The sequence below is a fragment of the Ctenopharyngodon idella genome, chromosome 1, assembly GCF_019924925.1.
Source record: "Ctenopharyngodon idella isolate HZGC_01 chromosome 1, HZGC01, whole genome shotgun sequence".
Classification (NCBI taxonomy): domain Eukaryota; kingdom Metazoa; phylum Chordata; class Actinopteri; order Cypriniformes; family Xenocyprididae; genus Ctenopharyngodon; species Ctenopharyngodon idella.
The window spans coordinates 44545146-44565640 of NC_067220.1; the positions used below are offsets into that span (position 1 = coordinate 44545146).

The 20495-nt window shown below is 35.8% G+C and overlaps 1 pseudogene; it reads left to right on the plus strand.

The window, feature by feature from the left end:
• The window catches only part of LOC127512350 (phospholipid-transporting ATPase ABCA1-like), a 31969-nt pseudogene that overhangs the window by 2743 nt on the left and 8731 nt on the right, over positions 1-20495 (plus strand).

The window sequence follows — 20495 nt, forward strand, 5'->3', positions numbered from 1 at the left end:
TGAACTATAGTGTCCTGCACCCACTAGTAAAATATATAAAAAATGTCTGAATAATTTTTGGTTTGACTGTATATATATATATATTATAATATAAAATATAATTAATATTATACATCTTGACTAAATAAAATATTTCAAAGTGTTTTGTTGAATTCAATATTTTTATTGCATTCCTTATATGGTATTTTTGATATTTTTAGTTTTAAAAGGTTTTCTTTTTCTCTTAGGTTTCAAACTGAAAGACTATCCTCCTCCATGATAATGAAACGTTGTCTGAGTTCTCGAGAAAAATGCTACCCTGCCCAAGCATGCTGTGAGACAGATAGTGGAGGCTAACGTCAACTTGGAGAAGGTAAAATGAATTGGGCAACATCATGAGCTGTTTAAAAAATCCTTCAACAACCAAAACATAAAAAAAGGCTTTGAATCAACAGACATCAAGTACTTTTTTTTTTTAATGACTTTGTTTATTGTCTTTAGTTACCTTCACTAACATATTTTACCCTTTGTCTGGTGTAGTCATTAACTGGCAGTCTGTCATGTATCCTGAGACTGTTACGTAACATCTCTGGCTCGTACAGATATGAAGCGATCGTTTTTCAAAGCCTCGTGACATGCGTTCGTACGCTCTCACATGCAGATGACCTTGGTGTGTGGATAGGACTCGGTCGGACAGTCCCGGCTGATGCTACACATGACGGATCTCCTGCACAGCTGTACTGAGAGAGCTGTGCACGTGCTCCTGTGTGGCTGGGGTGGGGGGGAAGGTTGAGTCACATGACTGTTGCCCAGCAGAGCTACGGCCACAGAGCAATTCCTGGAAAACTGAGGCAGGGCGAGCGATTCTTAACACCCTCTGACAGATGTGCTGCAAGATAGAGAGCACTTTAAAATAACATGTTTTTTATCATTTAAAACAAGCTTTTTTCATGCTAGCTTTCTTTAAATAGTAATAAAAATAACTAATATATATATATATATATATATATATATATATATATGTTTCTTAATCCTCAAATCATCATATTAGAATAATTTCTGAAGGATCATGTGACACTGAAGACTGAAGAAGTAATGATGCTGAAAATTCAGCTTTGAACACAGGAATAAATTACATTTTACAATATATTAAAATAGAAAACATATTAAATAGTAATAACATTACTGTTTTTACTGTATATTTGATCAAATAAATGCAGCCTTGGTGAGCAGAAAAGACTTCTTTCAATAACATCAGAAATGTTAGTGTATATGCATATAAGAATCTGAGATAGTTGTCTGAGGTCATACCTTAAGAGCTTCCCAAATTAGACTTTAATCATCTTCTAAGCACATCCTGATTGAATTATTGTGTGTAACAAGGCTCTGAGTGACAGAGCAGAAAGGGAGTCAAGATCTTACAGAAAAGTAAAGAACAAGGCTTTCACAAAAGAAAGAGCCTGTAATTATGTGATCACACAATGTTGTTTCTTACAATCATTTGCACCCACTCTCTAGAGATCTGCAGACTTAAAAGTGTCGTTTGAATACCAGATCTCTTCATGACAATAGAGCTGAACCGAACAGAACTTCTTTTAAACAGATTTCCCAAACAGTTTGTCCCATCTGCCATTGGTCAAAGAAACAGGTAGTCCCGCCTCAAACTCACGCCATTGGTTGAGCGAGAGAGGTTTGCTTCATCGGTTATATTCTGTAACTACACCAAAATGGAGGCTTAAAGCATCTTCAATTCTACTTGAAATACACTTTCATTCATGTTATGTATTCATATTCATATGGTATCTTCTTCGTTGCACACTTGCACTTCAACCTCACAAATACGAGCATTTACATTCATAATAGCTTGATCTAGTCTTTTGACCTTTTTCTAAAGCTCTTGTGGAAAGTATTATCATCAAACAACTGTTCAAGGTGAAGGATTGTCATTTAGGATCAGTGTTTTACTGATTGTGATCAAATTTTTTGACTGTAAGATTGAAAACACTGATCGCAGAGAGTTTGTTTATTTAGTTTTGTTTGCTATTTGTGATCTACAGGTGCTTATTAAAGGGTTCGGAGTTCATCTTAGAGACCTGTGCAATTCCACGTCTCTGGAGGAATTCGTGACCATTGCCGATAAGGACGTGTCTCAGCTGACGCAAAACATCATCTGTCAATCACCTGCTGAATGGCTGAACAACGCAGAGAGCCACTTCCTGTCCAACTTGGACTTCCTGAAGCCAATACGGGTAAGTTAAATAATAACGTTCATTGGACAGAGTCTTATTTAGGTAATTCATTGATGTTGCAAAAACTAGAATACAAGAATAGACAAATGTTCAGATGTTAATGATTGCTTGAGTGTTTTCTGTCCATATAAAGTTGCCTACTGGACTTCAATAAACGCTACAATAAGCACAGGAATTTGCTAGTTCAATAAACCAATTACACACAATTTAGGGCAAGTGTATATTCTTGTAATTTGGACCCAGTGAACTTTGTCAGTTCTTCAAGCTTAACAAAATAACATTGTGGTCACATAATGGTCAATTTACATAATTTGTTTATGAATCAGAATAATTATTTGAGCACATTTGTGCATGAAAAGGGAGCTGCAGGGCCCGTTAGCCAGGAATTTTCACATATTGTTGTCTTTGTTTATGTTCGCTTTAGACTGAATGTTTTCTTTGTTTTTGAGTAATGAGATTTCAAGATGCCAGGTCACTACTATATTTGCACAGCAATTTAGTTACGCAAGCAAGGGGACAATGAGATCTTTGACATTTTTCCTCTAAATCATGACAGTATAGCCTAGAGTTGCCACTGTATGTGGATCACACGCTAAATTACGTTGTCTTGTTAACAGCTTAAAACCCGAACGTCTTCACATGTACTTTACTGTAAAAATACACTGAAGAAAACACAATGCTACAGTAAAAACCACAGTAAAAAACACAGGAAAAAAATGTCATGTTGCTTTCTATTTAACCACTTATATTATTATGATGGTTATAAGGGCATTTTAAAGGTAAAAACTGATTTTTGGTAGTTGGTATATTAACATAATGGGCCCTATTTTAACGATCTAAGCGCATGGTCTAAAACCAGGTTTCAGTTGGTCAATGGCGCAGTCTATTTCAGTTGCCTCAAAATAGCAACACGCCAACAATGCACCTGAACACACCTCGTTTACAGACCTGCACACCAATGGACGCAAAAATGGGTGCAAATGCATTTGCTATTTAAGCAACATGGCATAGGACGTGAAAATGATAACTGCGTCAGGCTGAAACTAGCAAAAAACACTTGAGTTGTGCCTGGCGCCACATTGCGCCAGGTGTATGATATTGCGCAAGTGTTAGGGCCCTATATCACTTAATGAAATATACGGTTTAAGTTGTAAAATATACAAGCATTCTGAAATAAGAGAAACATTGTCACAGTATTATTTTATTGTGAAATTCTGGCAGCCACCACAGTAAAGATCGTAATTTTAACTGTAAAAAAATGTAAAAATGCTATGGTAAAAACCTGTTAATTGGTTAACTGTAAGTCCCCTTACTCTATATGGTGGAAAAACTGTAATTTAATAATTTTAAAGTAAAAATACTACTTAGATGTACAGTTTTTGGAGTATAATTTACAGTGAAAAACCATAAATTGACATTCCCAGAATTATCTATGTTGCGGCTCAAATTTGATGTTTTTCATTGAAATAAATGTGTTTGGTAACACTTTTAGGGTTTTAGTTACATATTACATGTACTTGCTATAGTCATAACAGTAAATTTACAAATTACATGCAACTAACTCTAAACCAAACCCTAATCCCAATCCTATAGTAAGTACATGTTAATTAATATCACTCAGTGCTTAAATGTTTAAAAACACTGTAACAAGTACACCTTAAAATAAAGTGAAACCATTTGTTTCTTCTTAGTTTTTTTTGTTATCAGTTATGTACATTAGGGTTTTATGTTGCATCTTGTTTTTTGCATTATTGAAGTTACCATGATGGTGTTTTGTGTTTGTGTGCATGACACTGTCTGCATCTTTTATATATTAGTATTTACTTCAGCTTATGAAAAAGCTACTTTGATTTATCATGTGTCTTTCTGTGCTTTTAAAGTGGTTGTCAGTATATTATAAAGGTAAAAAACAGATTTAGTCATTTTGAGTATTAAATTTACTGTATAAAACCATATATTTCATTAACTGAAATAATGTTAAGTTAAATCTGGAAAACTTATAATGATGTTTTTTTTGGGTGTTTTTACAATAAATTTCACAGGATCATTTTATGGTAAAATGTGTACAGTGTGATTCCATCAAGCTAATAATGTCTTTTTTGCTTATGTTTTGGTCATGCAGAAAGATGTCAAGTCCGATCCAAAGATTATCCAGGATGTGTCCATAGCAACAGACAGCCTGCTGGAGAGTTTGGGAGCATTAGCGGTGGAGGTAAGCACCCCCTAAAATATCCCTTACCCCAACTCTGGAGACCGAACTAGACACCAGAGTGAAGTGTTTAATTCCCATTCCAGCTTCCCAAATGATCTTATCCCGTATTAGACCAGTGGATCTGGATTAGTCACAAAACACAAATGTAAAAACAAGTCAAATTACTGATTAAAAATCAGTCTTGCTATAATGCTATAAGAATCAACTAATGTTTAAATGGCAATTCTGATTATATAACCGGTTTTTGATGTCTAATATTCCAATATGCTAGTCTTAGAAAAGCAATGTTCAAACATTTTTTGCTTTGCATTGGGACAAATGATAATCATTAAGCTTGTTGCATTGCCCCAAATCAGTATATAACAAGACACAAGACAAAGTTCTGTTAATAAATAGCTTTTTCGGTTAGCATCCCAAACCTCTCTGTCCCTTTGAAACCAAGGAGCTAACGCATGACATTTTAGCTGTACACAGCCAACTCTCATATATTTGGTGTGCAGCGTTTAGAAACCAAACCTAAGTGTTAAGTGTGTTAGCAGCAGTAGATTGGCCCATCACAAGACTCCTGGTTCCTGCCAGCGCTGGACAAAAGTGCCGAGGTCGACAAATGTTAACTTGCCTTTAGAAAGAAACATGGACACGTTTTTTCTTTCTCTTCTGTTTCCACCTCATCACACAGGCCATTTGTTCACAGGGAATGTGTCTTACAAGCAATCTCTTTCCAGTTAGGCATAGTTTTATCATTTTAAACAGAAACAGAAATTGAGTCGACGCCAACGCTGCTCTGACCAGCATTAGTTCCTCTTTGTTCTCACGAGCTGTAGACATGGAATCTGAACTCCAGTAACCCTCACTTAAGCCACCGGCAGAGAGGTTACTCCAGGTCGTGCTTTATTTCTCCAGTTACCCTGCCCTGTTTGCATGTCTGTCTGGCCTCCAGGGCTTCCTCAGACACCTCATGATTACAGGTGACAGATATAACAATAGGGCTCTTCTATGGCTAGCAATCGCATGCAGAAGAGAAGAAATTGAGGAATACTTCCCTAATGAGACCCTGGATGATGTGGGCGAAGTGACTGTGAGCTCATCCTTTCAGTGAAAATGTAATTTTTTTTTATTTTCTGTTTTCATTTTAAGTTTTTATTTATAGTAATTTTATTTCAGTTTTAGATTTAGTTATTTAATATTTCAAGTTAAACTAAATGAAAACAAGAACAACTAACTGAAATAAAATAAATTAAAAGTTTTATTTGTTTTGTTTTTTTTAAGTAACACAAATAAAGCTGAAATCAAAATGGAGAATTCTTAATTTTTTATGGAATATTGCAGTATTTATTATAAATGATTTATCCGTGCCCATCATTATAAACCTTTGCCCTCACAATCTTTAATCAAAATAACCTCCCCTCACGACATCTCTTCTCTGATGATGTGTTTACTGGCATGAGTAAACAAATATATTTGTTCTCGTTGAAGAAGCCGTCTGATATACCTCACAATAGGGAAGAAAAGTCTATCGCAACATACGTTTCATGCTGATTTTAATTGTTTAAGTTGTAGTTTTAACAACTATAATCCTGTTACAGGATGTCAATGTCTAAAAGAACTTAGGTTTTTGATTCCTATTGGCTGAGTTCATTCCCTGTTGAAGTAAACGGAAAATTGTGGATGAGCATATTAACTCAGCAGTAAAGCTCTTTGTGTGTTCACTTCTCAGATGTGTTGATGGTGATTTTAGGAAATGCACATGACAAAAGTGTTTACAGCCCTGTGAATCATATTGACTCATCATTTTCAAACCTGACTGACTATAACCCATCTACGCAAACGTTCAAACAAACGCTTATGTAATGCGTGAAACCATCCATTTATTTCAGAATGAAAACACTCTCATTAGCAACATACCATAATTCTCAGAACCCATTTTCTTCCACATGCATCAATTAATGTGATGGATATGGCAGAAAGTAGGTTATCGTGGTCTTTTGTCCTCTTGAGTTGTCTTCCGGTTTCATCAGGAGAATGACCGATAGTAACCTTGTCCCCGGCAGGCATGCGTGAACATGTCACAGCAGCGCCTCTGTTCAGCTTGCTGTCAGGCAAGTGGCGCAAGATACTGTTTTCATAAACTCCCTTTCATTTCTCTCCAAGCACTGGATGACCCTAAAAACACTTACATTTATCCTCTAATTTTATGCTTTTGTTCAGTTTTTCTCTCAGTACATATTTAACTGTCATTATTTACTTACCTTCATGGTGCTAAAAACCTGTATTTTTGTATTTAGCTTTGTTCGTGGAACCCAGAATGAGAATTTTTAATAAATATTCATGAAACTTTTTTACAGTCTGTATAGTGACTGTAAAGCTCAAGTTTCATTAAAAGTGGTCCATGTACAGTATTCCAAGTTATATGATGGAACAGACTGAAACATAAGTCATTGTTCACTGAAAGTGAATGCAAATAAGAACATTATCAATGAATAACACCTTACATTGGGTTTGTTCCTCACACAAGGCTCTTGTATGGCTTTACAAGACTGGAAGTATCATGCAAATTTCTCTTCTTGTATTTCACATTGAAAAAAAACAACATATATCATGACATATGGGTTAGGAAATAATGACAGAATAACAATAAACAAGAACGATTGCGCAATTAAGACCTCCAGAAGCATGACCTTAAGACCTAGAAATAAGCATGTATCTGCATTATTATTACCTTTGGGTTTAGTCACCATCAGTAACACCCTTCAGCTGACAGTGACAACACTTCATAACAATCACGCCCTGTGACGCATAGAGGTATAATGTCCAAATGCAGGCCGGCACGTGAACTACACACTTCAAGACTCAAAAACAAGACACTGAGGTTGCTTTCGTTTGGATTAGATGAACAAGATCATGTAATGGGACAGCAAGTGTTTGCAATTAATATTAGTCTCTTTCCCGAAGCAGTTGTAACATTGAATGACGTACTTTGAATAAACACAGTCATTATATGACATCCGGTGTGCCTGTATGTTTGCATTTGTTTTCCTGTCATAAAACAAACCGTTTCAAACAAGTCTTTAGCATAAACAAACGTTTTGTGACGTTCGACAAGCTCTTCACTTACTTGATAATCTGTTGTGTTGTGAGGAAAGATGCATTTTCAGTGTGATTAATAATATTAGCTGTTTTTCTGATAGACTGTATGGCCTTCAAAACCTTCAAACTTCAAGCTTTAAAACTATTTCAAACTACTTCAAACTGAAAACCTTCAAACTTCAAGCTTTAAAACTATTTCAAACTACTTCAAACTTTCTGGCTTTCAAAGTTTGTTTACAAACTTTACTATTTAGTTTGAAATCGTAATAATACCTCACAATATTACTGTTTTTACTGTATTTTTGATCAAACAACTGCTGGTGAGCAGAAGAGACTTTCCGACCCCAAACTTTTGAACGCTAGTGTAAACAAATATAGATTTTGTACTGAAAATGACTCTTAAGTGATAAAGCTTGTGTCATTTTTTTTTTCTCAGCTTGTGAGTATGAAGAGCTGGCGGGACATGCGCAACGAGATCCTGTATCTGACGGGCAACAGCACACAGTCCCCCAACCACATGTACCAGGCCGTATCCCGCATCGTCTGCGGCCACCCGGAGGGCGGAGGCCTGAAGATCAAGTCCCTTAACTGGTATGAGGATAACAACTACAAGGCTCTGTTCGGCAACTACGGCAACGACAATGACAGTGAGCCCGTTTCTGCTTACGACAACTCCTCTAGTGAGTGAAGTCCTATTTCTCTCTTTTCCCTCATTTGCGAATGCAAAATATGTCATGTACCCTGCTAAACTGTTTTAAAAACTTGTCATCTCTCCATTAGCGCCCTACTGCAACAACGTGATGAAGGGCCTGGAGTCGAGTCCCATATCGCGCATGATTTGGAGGGCTCTGAAGCCGCTGCTCATGGGAAAGATCTTGTACACCCCAGACACTCCTGCCACCCAGAGGATCATACACGAGGTCAGGAGAACACTAATCAGTAGCATTGCCATTGAGGAGCATTACAAAAGCTCATTACTGTATGTTTAACTAGTGTTGACCAGGTTTCTGTGAGTCAAAGATTTGAACACACATACTCATTCTGTATTATTTCTATTTACAATATTTTATTCTAATCATCAGATCATGTCATGATGATAGTAGTCATCAGAACTAATGTTATTTTATTATTATCATTATTATTATTATTATTATTATTATTTATATATTAGTGCTGTCAAATCAATTAATCGCTATTAATCACATCAAACATAAAAGATTATATATATATATTTATATATGCGTGTGTATGTATTGTATGTATGTATGTATGTATATACACACACATATATATATTTACAACCTTTTATGTTAGATGAGATTAATTGCGATTAATCAATTGACAGCACTATTATATACTATTATAGTATTTATTAATGTGTTGAATTAGATTTTTTATATTTTTTTATTTTTTATTTTTTGCTTTAATTTATTTTTATTTCTGTTATTCTTAGTAAGTTTAGTACTTCAACTTTAACTTATTTTAGTTCGATTAGTTGCCAAGTCAACATTTTGAATTTTCAATTTGAGTTTTTCATTGAATTTTTATATATTATTTTGATTTTATTTTAATTAACAAATGCAAAAATATTTAATAGATTTCCCTAAAAAGGTTCTCATGTATTCTCGACACTTGTTGATGATTTTTACTGTACAATATTTCAAAATAAACTTTTAAATGATTAATTCTTAAACTTAATTTCATATAATATGTAGACACAATTTATATTCATCTACAAAGACAATTTTAAGTATTAAAGCAGAAACCTGTAGATCAAGGTTTTGAATATCTCAAGAAATATAAATTCAGACAGCTATGTCCATATTTGAGCAATAATATTCTGAAGTATATACAATGTGTTTTATATATTTTGTATGATATATCATTCCATCAATCCCCAGCAGTACCTTACAGTCCTCCAGCTGAAAGGCCTGGGTCTAGAGGACCATCCTAACTGTATCTCTATTTCTCTCAGGTCAATAAGACGTTTCAAGAGTTCGGCGTGCTCAGGGACCTTGGGGGCATGTGGGAAGAAATGAGACCGAAACTCTGGAATTTTATGGAGAACAGTGAGGAGATGGACCTAGTGCGGGTGCGTCACACACACACGCATCTTTCTGAACACTAATATCCCTTCTGAAACAAAAGACACTGTTAGTCTGTTAGTCACTTGATTTTTCACATGATTTTGTGCTGGGAGTAGCTCAAATTGTGAATTTCACACTGCCACCTTTTGGACGTAAGCGGTACTGCATTTTAACCTAACTACTGAACTCACATGGCACACAACGTGTGGTGCTCTGTAGGATGCATACTTATTAGTGGAGATCTTCAAACCCTTGGAGTATTCTAAGGACCTATTTGTGCCTAAACGAATGAAAAAGTGTTACGTTAGGTGTTTTGCTGTCATAGGCACAAAATGCATGACTCCATGTCATATTTCTATGTGCATGACTTTCATGCAAGGTCATGCTAAAAAAAATTACATTAAAATAGATCAATTAAAAAATAAAAATGAGATTAAAATAAGTAAATAAATAATACATCTAACAATACAGTACAATAATGATTAGAGAACTTTTTTCCAAATAATATTTTAGACATTTTTATAATCTTTATAATATAAATTTTTAACAGTATATAGTATACGGGTGTAAGTGTGTGTGATACAATAATAATAATAAAAAAAAAGATAGTTTTATTAACATTTTGTTTTTTTGTGTACGTTTATTGATGCACTAGATTAAAATAAATAAATAAAAATAAATAAATAAATATTTTCCAAATATTTTAGACATCTTTATGATATAAAGTATACATACAGTTATGTGATAAAATGTTTAAAAAATATTATTATATCGTAGTTTTGTTAGTAGTTTTTTACATTTATTGATGCACTAAGTTATAGTACCAGAAGCAATGTTTTCGTATGTAACGATTAACTGAATGTCATTTTTCCTAAACAGACTCTCCTCCAGAACAACGCTAGCGCTCGCTTCTTTAATGCCAAGCTGAACGGGACAGACTGGCGCGTGGAGGATGTGTCCAGCTTCTTGTCCAAGGCTTCAGAAGACACACGTCCTCATGGGATGGCGTACACGTGGAGAGAGGCGTTCAACGAGATGGATCAAGCCATCCAAACCATCTCTCAGTTCATGGAGGTGCGGATATACGCCCGTCTTCATTACATAAACCAAACTCAGCTCATCCATCTAGGAATTTTTAATGTTGACTTAAAAGTGGCTTGATCTCATTATATTTGACTTGACTGAAGGGCATGGATTACATCTAGTCCTTTTAAACGGCATCAGCAGTATTATGTGGGCGTCTTGTGATCTCTGCTAATCAATTTAATGGTTCTAAGAAAAGTGAATCCACATTTTAAGTGCCTGTCTTATTTTTCTGGGTCAGTGTGTCGTCCTGTCAGATAGAAACAGTTCTCAGTTCTCCACTAAATTACAGTAACAAATCAATTATGCTGCACTCCAACAGAAAACCACCAAAACGGGTCATTCCAGTTCAAAGTCGGCTGGATTGACAGATTATTTTGTGATTTATTGATTATCAGAATTTTTGATTGACAGAATTGAGAATCATAGGGTCAACCTGACTCTGAATTCTTCCTGATAAACTTTTCATTTTCCTCCCCTAAAGTGTGTGAACTTGGATAAGTTGGAGCCGGTGGCTAACGAGGAACGTTTGGTAAACAAGTCCATGCGTCTGCTGGACGATCGCAAGTTCTGGGCTGGAATAGTGTTTCCTGACATGCAGTCCAACACGTCTGATCTGCCGCCCAACATCAACTACAAGATACGCATGGACATTGATAATGTGGAGCGCACTAACAAGATCAAGGATGGGTATGATAAGCTACTTTTTTCTAATTATGCGACAAATTTGTCCGTACAGCTTCTGGATGGAGAAAATGAACAGGATTTGTACTTGTCATTGAGAGCTAACGCTTGTGTTTGCTGTAGATATTGGGATCCCGGTCCTCGAGCGGACCCGTTTGAGGATCTGCGGTACATCTGGGGCGGCTTCTCCTACCTGCAGGATGTGATTGAACACGGAATCATACGAGCTCTGACGGGCAGCAAGGAGAAAACTGGAGTTTACATCCAGCAGATGCCTTATCCCTGCTATGTGGACGATGTGTAAGACATATCTTGTTGCAGTCTTTAAATTAAATTAATACTCTGTACATTCATGATCAGGTTTCATTCTCAGGTTCAGACAAAAACAAGCGAGGGACCCCATCTGTAAAGTTTTATGTATTGTCGTGCATAAAGACCAAATTTATACTGTGGAAAAACTAATTATATAAATATGCATAAAATATTATTTGAAAAATATTTAGTTCCTATTACATTAAATTATTTTTAGTATTGCTGTATTATTTATTTATTTTTACTATTTAATTATAAATTTTAAATTTTTTTATTTATTTATTTAAATCTATTTTTTATATATTTAAATCTAATTTTTATATTATAATCAAATTTTTATTATTTGTTTATTTAAATCTAATTTTTATTATTTATTTATATATTATAAACAATTTTTATTATTTGTTTTTATTAATTTAAATCTAATTTTTATTATTTGTTTATTTATTCTTTTAAATCTAATTATGTATTATTTATTGATTGATTTGTTTATTTTAAATAATTTTATTTATTTTTATTTTAATCTATTTTTTTATTATTTTATTTTATTTAAATTTTTTATTATTTATTTTTGATCTAATTTTTATTCATTTTAAAGGCAGCTAACTACTAAGTTATCAAACCAACCGAAATGTTACCTCATAAGTGACCAATTTGGTGTGCCATACATTTGATTTCAGTAGAGAATGTGATACTATAATCATAAAAACACTAATATTGTCAAAAGAATGGTGAATTATTCACTACATTGAGCTTATTTCAGTGCATTATGATGCTGTTTTTTATGGAAGCTTGTTTCCGCCACTAAATAAAAAAATTAAAAAGGTAATTGCGACTTTATATCTCACAATTCTAACTCTTTAACTCTGAGTTTAAATCTCGCAATTCTGAGAACAAAAAGATGCAAACTTGCAATTGCAAGAAAGAAAATTCAGAATTGTTAAATAAAAAGTCGCAATTATGTTTTTTACTTTTTTATTTATTTGCCCTAAATGAGGTATCTTAGCAGACATCTTTTGGAACAGCCACTGTTTGTGTGGGTTGTTTTGTCATGCTGAAGGTGTAACCCATCCTGTCTCCTCTGTCCTAGTTTCCTGCGGGTAATGAGCCGCTCCATGCCTCTGTTCATGACTCTGGCCTGGATGTACTCGGTGGCCATCATCATCAAGGGTGTGGTGTACGAGAAGGAAGCACGGCTCAAGGAGACCATGAGGATTATGGGTTTGGATAATGGCATCTTGTGGCTGAGCTGGTTCATCAGTAGTCTCATACCACTGCTCATCAGCGCTGCCCTACTGGTGCTCATCCTGAAGGTGTGTATTGCTCAGTTTGTCTATAAAAATATAACTCTAACAACAATTTAGCATGGTTTTGTTTGTCATTGTCTGCTCAGATGGGTAATCTCCTGCCGTACAGCGACCCTGGAGTAGTCTATTTGTTCCTGGCCTCCTTTGCCGTAGTGACCATCATGCAGTGTTTCTTGATCAGCACGCTTTTCTCCCGCGCTAACCTCGCCGCGGCCTGTGGGGGCATCATATACTTCACCCTCTACCTTCCCTATGTGCTCTGCGTGGCCTGGCAGGATTACGTGGGCTTTGGTGCCAAAGTAGTAGTGGTGAGTGTGAATTATGTGAATGTTATTCATCTGCTTAGCAATGACCAGGGGTTTTCAATTATTTTTTGATGCCATGGACCCACAAATGTGATCATCTTCATGCAAGGCATCTATAGTTTCTTGTATAAGAACCCAATATACACTGTGAAAAATTAATATTATAAAGATGTCTAGATCTTAAAAATATTTATTTTAGTTTTTTTTACTCATAGTACTGTACTGATGTACTTTGTATTTATTTATTTTAATCTAATTTTTATTTATTTATTTACTTGTTTATTTAAGAAACCAATTCTTACATATTTATTTTAATAACATTTTTATTTATTAATTTTAATATATATATAATTTATTTACTTATTTATTATAATAACATTTTTATTTATTTATTTGTTTACTTATTTTAGCCTAATTTTTCTTTACTTATTTATTTTAATCTATTTATTTAATTTTTTAAAATTAAAATATTTCTTTTCTATTCAGTTAAATTAAATAAATTTTCTACTCATTATAATACTGTACTGTTAGATGTATTCTTTATTTACTTATTTATTTTAATGTATTATTTATTTTAATCTATTTTTATTTATTTATTTACTTGTTTATTCTAATTCTTATTCTTATCTAATTCTTATTTATTTTAAACTAATTTTTCTTCAATTTTTTATTTATTTGAATTAAATTTTTATTTACTTATTTATTTTAATATATTTATTTAAATTAAGTACATTTTCTACTCATTATAGTACTGTACTGTTAGATGTCATTTTTATTTATTTTCATCTTTTTATTATTATTATTTTACATTTTTTAAACCCCTGCCCTGTGCTATTTATGTGTGTTGGACATCACATATTGAAGGCCTCTGTCTCTCTTTCCTCAGAGCCTCTTGTCTCCAGTGGCGTTCGGCTTTGGCTGCGAGTACTTTGCTCTGTTCGAGGAGCAGGGTGTGGGCATACAGTGGAGTAACCTGCTCTCCAGCCCAATGCAGGAGGACAGCTACAATCTCACCACTTCCATCTCACTCATGCTCTTCGACTCTGTGCTGTATGCCATCATGACCTGGTACATTGAAGCTGTGTTTCCAGGTAAGTGGCATTTGGTGAAGATGAAATTCATGCTTGCAAGACATTAGATGGCTTTGTGAGGTTTCTCATGGTGTAAAAACGTCATTCTCACAGGCCAATATGGCATCCCACGTCCCTGGTACTTCCCGTTCACCAAGTCCTACTGGTGTGGAGAGAAATGTGGTTGGGTTACAGCAGCGCCGACCAACAAGAAAGAAAATGCTGAAGGTAAACCAAAAATCTAACATACTGTATATATAGGTTCTGTTTGGTAAAAGAAAAATCATTTTTTTGGTTGCGTTCATTATTTTGACAGTACTGAGAAGAATATGTTGAGTGTAAAGACTCAAAGAAGCCATTTGATTTATCTTCTAGCTGTATGCATTGAAGAGGAACCAGCCCACCTGGATCCAGGTGTTTACATCGAGAACCTGGTGAAGGTCTACAACAACGGCAAACTGGCAGTGGATGGTTTGACTCTAGGTTTTTATGAGGGTCAGATCACCTCCTTCCTGGGTCACAATGGCGCTGGAAAAACCACAACCATGTAAGACAATTCAACACAAGATCTTAACAACATTTGATGCTAATAATATACTGATGTTAATAAGATAAGCTCAATATTTCTTGCTTTCTTAGGTCTATCCTCACTGGCCTGTTCCCACCCACCTCAGGCACTGCTTACATCCAAGGCAAAGACATCCGCACCGATCTGAACGCTATACGTCAAAACTTGGGCGTGTGTCCACAGCATAACGTCCTCTTTAGCATGTACGTTGTCACCAGAAACACATTTTAGAAGCTTAGTTGTTATGTGTATGTCAAAATTATATCTTACTAGCTCTAGATCTAGACCGTGTTCTTCTCTATGTCATCCAGGCTCACCGTGGAGGAACACATCTGGTTTTATGCACGTCTGAAGGGTTTGCCTGAGGAGAAGGTGCAGTCGGAGATGGAGCAGATTGTGATGGACCTCGGCCTGCCTCATAAACGCAAATCTCGCACCAACCAGCTCTCGGGTATGGAAATTAGATTATGCAACAGCAGAGATTTTGCTGTACCATTTATATAATTTTTTTAGTGTTTCCCTTTATGCAAATGCTTATGTTGTGACTAGGATGAAACATTAACTGAACTAACCGTTATGGTCTTTATAGGAGGAATGCAGAGGAAGTTATCAGTAGCGCTGGCGTTTGTTGGAGGGTCAAAGGTTGTGATCCTGGATGAACCGACTGCTGGAGTTGATCCTTACGCTCGCCGTGGCATCTGGGATCTGCTGCTGAAGTATCGTCCAGGTATAGGCGGATTCTGTCTAAGCCAATATTGTCGTGTTGCTCTTCCTGAAATGTTCCATTAAGCCGTATCGTTTTACCTTCAGGTCGCACGATCATCCTGTCCACCCACCACATGGACGAAGCTGATATCCTGGGGGATCGTATTGCCATCATCTCTCATGGGAAGCTGTGCTGTGTGGGTTCCTCTCTGTTCCTCAAGACCCAGCTGGGAACGGGATACTACCTGACGCTGGTGAAGAAAGACTTTGATCTCTCTGCAAGCTCCTGCCGCACTTCCAGCAGCACCGTCTCCTATTCTAAAGGAAGTCTCAAGAAGGTAGGGATGATGTTTAATATGCATTTTGGCAGATGTGGAGTGGGTAATCTTCATATTTATATTACTCAGCCTATCTGAAGTTTCCTTGGTGCCACATTTTGTGATTTTCTTTGTCTCTGTAGGAGGACAGTGTATCTGAGAGTAGCTCTGATGCTGGGCTGGGCAGCGACCATGAAAGCGAAACCACCACCATAGGTATATGGCTGGGTTATTATTGTTAACTACTAGGGATGTGTCCAAAGCCGAATACCTTATTTGGAATGGCACGGATAATGAATAATGCACTCAATGATGATAAAATATATTTTAATGCTTTTTCTTGGGGAAACGCAAACGTTTCCGAGCGAACACAAAAGGAAATCTCCTTACATCTTATATTTTTTCCTTCATCATGTCCCTTTAAGGGCTCCGTAGAATGCGATATAATTATTATCCATGCCTTTCCAAGGTATTTGGCTTCAGGCACATCCCTGTCAACTACAACTAAAACTATTAAACACATTTTTGTTGTTTTGAAATAAAGCTGAAATATACTTAAGTAGGAATATTAATTGGAAAACTTAAACTAAGGAAAAATTAGAAATGCCGCTTTGGCAGCTAACTGAAATACGTTTAAGCTCAATCACTAAAATTACTAACAAAAATAGATAAAAACTGAACTAAAAATTAAAAGTGAAATGAAGATAAATTAAAACTAAATAGTAATATTTAAAAAAAAAAAAAAACTAATAAAAATGACAAAAGCACATTAAAAAATTAATGAAAATTAATGAAAACTGAAAATATAAAGATCAAAAACTAATATAATAAATAATTAGTATGTAGATAATAAATAATTAATATACTAAAAAAAATAATAACTCTGGTATATAGAGTTAATAAACTTTTAAAGGGATAGATCACCCAAAAATGAAAGTTCTTTCATTATTTACCCTCATGTTGTTCTAAAACTCATCAGTTTCTAGTCATACATGTGTTTTGAATGCTCTCTCATCTCTTTCCACATTCCAGATGTCTCCCTGATCTCCAATGTGATTTTCAAGCACGTCCCTACAGCCAGACTAGTTGAAGATATGGGTCATGAGATCATGTACGTTCTGCCTTACGAATCTGCCAAAGCCGGGCAATTCGTGGAGCTCTTCCATGAGATTGACGACCGGCTCACTGACCTCGGCATTTCCAGCTATGGCATCTCTGACACCACACTGGAAGAGGTAACATTACTGAATAAATTATATATCTCCTTATTTAATTCCATTCTTTCCATGCCAGAATGTGAATATACTTAATTTGTGTTTGTGATTATTTTGAGCAGATTTTCCTCAAAGTGGCAGAAGACAGTGGTGTTGATGCTGTAGTGTCAGGTAAAACTGAACTCATTTTACTTTCATTGTTGTCAATTCTACATGTAAACCAATAGTGTAGTACATGGATATCAGTGAACACGTGAGTTACTGTGTTTTTCCCATTATGTTGTCGATCAGATGGAACTCTACCTGCACGCAGGAACCGCAGACACGCTTTTGGTGACCATCAGAGCTGCCTGAAGCCTTTTACTGAAGACGACTTTGATTTCAATGACTCAGAAGGTGATCCAGGTACTTACTTTACCCATCCTTCATCCATCCCACTTATTTTGAATATATTTTGAGTTCTGAACCTTCATCTCATGTGGTCAAGATTAGATAAAGCCAGTTTTTATATATATATATATATATATATATATATATATATATTTAAATATAACTATATTTTTTAACTATATATTGTTGTACTAATGCATAAGAATGAAAATACAACCATATTCCTTGTACTTATTTACTGGAAGATATGTCATGTGGAAAACAATTTTTTTTCTAACCTTTTGCACCTGCAGAATCACGTGAGACGGACTGGTTGGGCGGCGCTGATGGTAAAGGTTCATACCAGGTGAAGGGCTGGAGTCTGAAGAGACAGCAGTTTGTGGCTTTGCTCTGGAAACGCTTCCTGTATGCCCGACGTTCCCGGAAAGGTTTCTTTGCTCAGGTATGTTCTTCATGTAATATTTTCTATTAAGATTTTCCTGTGCTGTCTGTTTGCAATTCCTAATTATGTCCTTAAAAATTGCATCATTCCAGATCGTTCTTCCTGCTGTGTTCGTGTGCATCGCCCTGGTTTTCAGTCTCATTGTCCCTCCTTTTGGAAAGTATCCTAGTCTCGCTCTGGAGCCCAGCATGTATGAGGAGCAGTTCTCCTTCTTCAGGTACGTGCAACCACCCACACACTTGAGTCTGTGATTTAATTTCCATGATTCTTTGAGAGTCTAATGATTGCTTTCTCACTACAGCAATGATGCACCAGAGGACAGGCATACGAACGGGTTACTTGAAGCTCTGATGGACAGTCCGGCCTACAACGAACACTGCACAGATCAGCAGAACGATGTGTGAGTCCTCAAACCTTTTCCTCATATCACTTTGTTGTAGTCCAAATTAAAAAGACCAGCTTTTAAAACTATTACTATAATTCCTATAATTAAAATCCCTGTTCTTTATTCCAGTTGTTTATATATAGAGGTATATAAATTTGATTATCCAACAAGTTAAAAAATGTGTGGATCTTTGAGAAAAATAATTATAATTTAATGCAAGTGCAATTATTAAATTTTTATTTTTTATATTTTTGTGAAATAGCAGCAAATCATGTCCAGTTAAAGATGGAGAGTGGGTGGTTCCAGAGATTCCCGAGACCGTTCAGGACATTTTCCTAAAAGGGAACTGGAGTATGGAAAACCCATCGCCTCTGTGCGAGTGCAGTTGCGATGGAAGGAAAAAGATGCTTCCGGAGTGTCCGCCAGGAGCAGGAGGTCTGCCACCCCCTCAGGTAGACATTCACCAAATATTGCACTTCTTCAATAATGCTATTACTTTTTATTATACGTTTTAATGACAGCACAACAATGTGTTCATTGGCTTTGTCTTCTGCTTTTCCTTAGATTAAAGTCACCGCTGCTGAAACCTTACAGAATCTGACAGGCAGAAACATTTCAGACTACTTGGTGAAAACATACGCACAGATTATTGGGAAAAGGTGGGTTAAGCAAATCCAGAAGTAAAGATTTGTTTGAGGTTCCTGGTTTTCATTCTCATGGCAATGCTTTAACTCTGTCTTGCTTTGTCTGTTCAGCTTGAAGAACAAGCTCTGGGTCAACGAATTCAGGTATGCTTATCACATTTGTTATTGATGAGGAAAATAACAATAATGCAGTGGAAGATTTGGACCTCAACTCTCTTTCCCATTGGCTGTCTTACAGATATGGTGGATTCTCATTAGGTGCCAGAAGCTCACAGGCCCTCCCCGCTGGCGATGAGGTCGCCGATGCCATCGCTCACATTCGTAAAAGCTTCAGTCTTCAAACGGTACGTCTAACTTTGTTAGCTCAAATTTACGATGTTTGAACATCAGCTAGGGCCCATAAACTTGGAGGCAGTTGTTGCACAATGTTTGGGATTTACCTGCGTTAACCCTGCATTTGTTTTGCAACCCATAGGGTACAGCAGCTGACCGCTTTCTGGGAAGCCTGTCGACTTTTATCCAAGGTCTTGATACCAAGAACAATGTAAAGGTGTGTACACTGCATTCTGGCTGGATGTATTTGTCTGACCATACAGACATAGATGAGTCTGGATGAAAACTTGCACTCTTTATACATGTTAGGAATCTATATATTCGAGTGCTTGATTGTGTAAACATATCTTGGCATGGTTCATTTGTCAATAGAATTACTGGAGTTTTAACACATTGTTAACAGTATTAACAGTATTTATGCACAGCTTTAGTTATTGTCCAATAGAAAATCGGCTAAACATAAGGTGCTGTTATATAAATTGTTATCGTAAGGTACTTATGTCCTTATTTTATGTTTTGTAATGACTAATATTATTGATATTTTATATATAAATAATACTAATATATATATATATATATATATATATATATATATATTGTTGTATATGTAAATAGTTGTTATTGGAAGTTATGTACTTCATGTAGGTCTTTATTAGATAATATATAGATATTATTAGATTTTAATAGATGTTAATATAAATTCATTAATAGATGTTTTATAGCAAAAAATCCAAGTGGTTGAGACTGACATATTGCAGGCCAGTGTTATCTATTTTTGTAGATGGAACAGTCTATTATTATGCCGGAGCTCATGAACACTGATTGCACAATGTCAAGGAGCTTTAAGGGCTTTTGTTGCGCTATAAAAGCAAGAAGAGTGACATGATTGTGTCCTATTCCAGATCTGGTTCAATAATAAGGGTTGGCACAGTATCGGAGCGTTCCTCAGTGTCATGAACAATGCCGTCCTGCGTGCTAATCTGCCCCCCGGCCAGGAGCGGTCCAAATTCGGCATCAAAGCTTTCAACCATCCACTCAACCTCACCAAAGAGCAGCTCTCACAGGTGGCGCTGTAAGTAACCATGACAGCCGTTCACACACTCAAATCCATGTACCTAAACA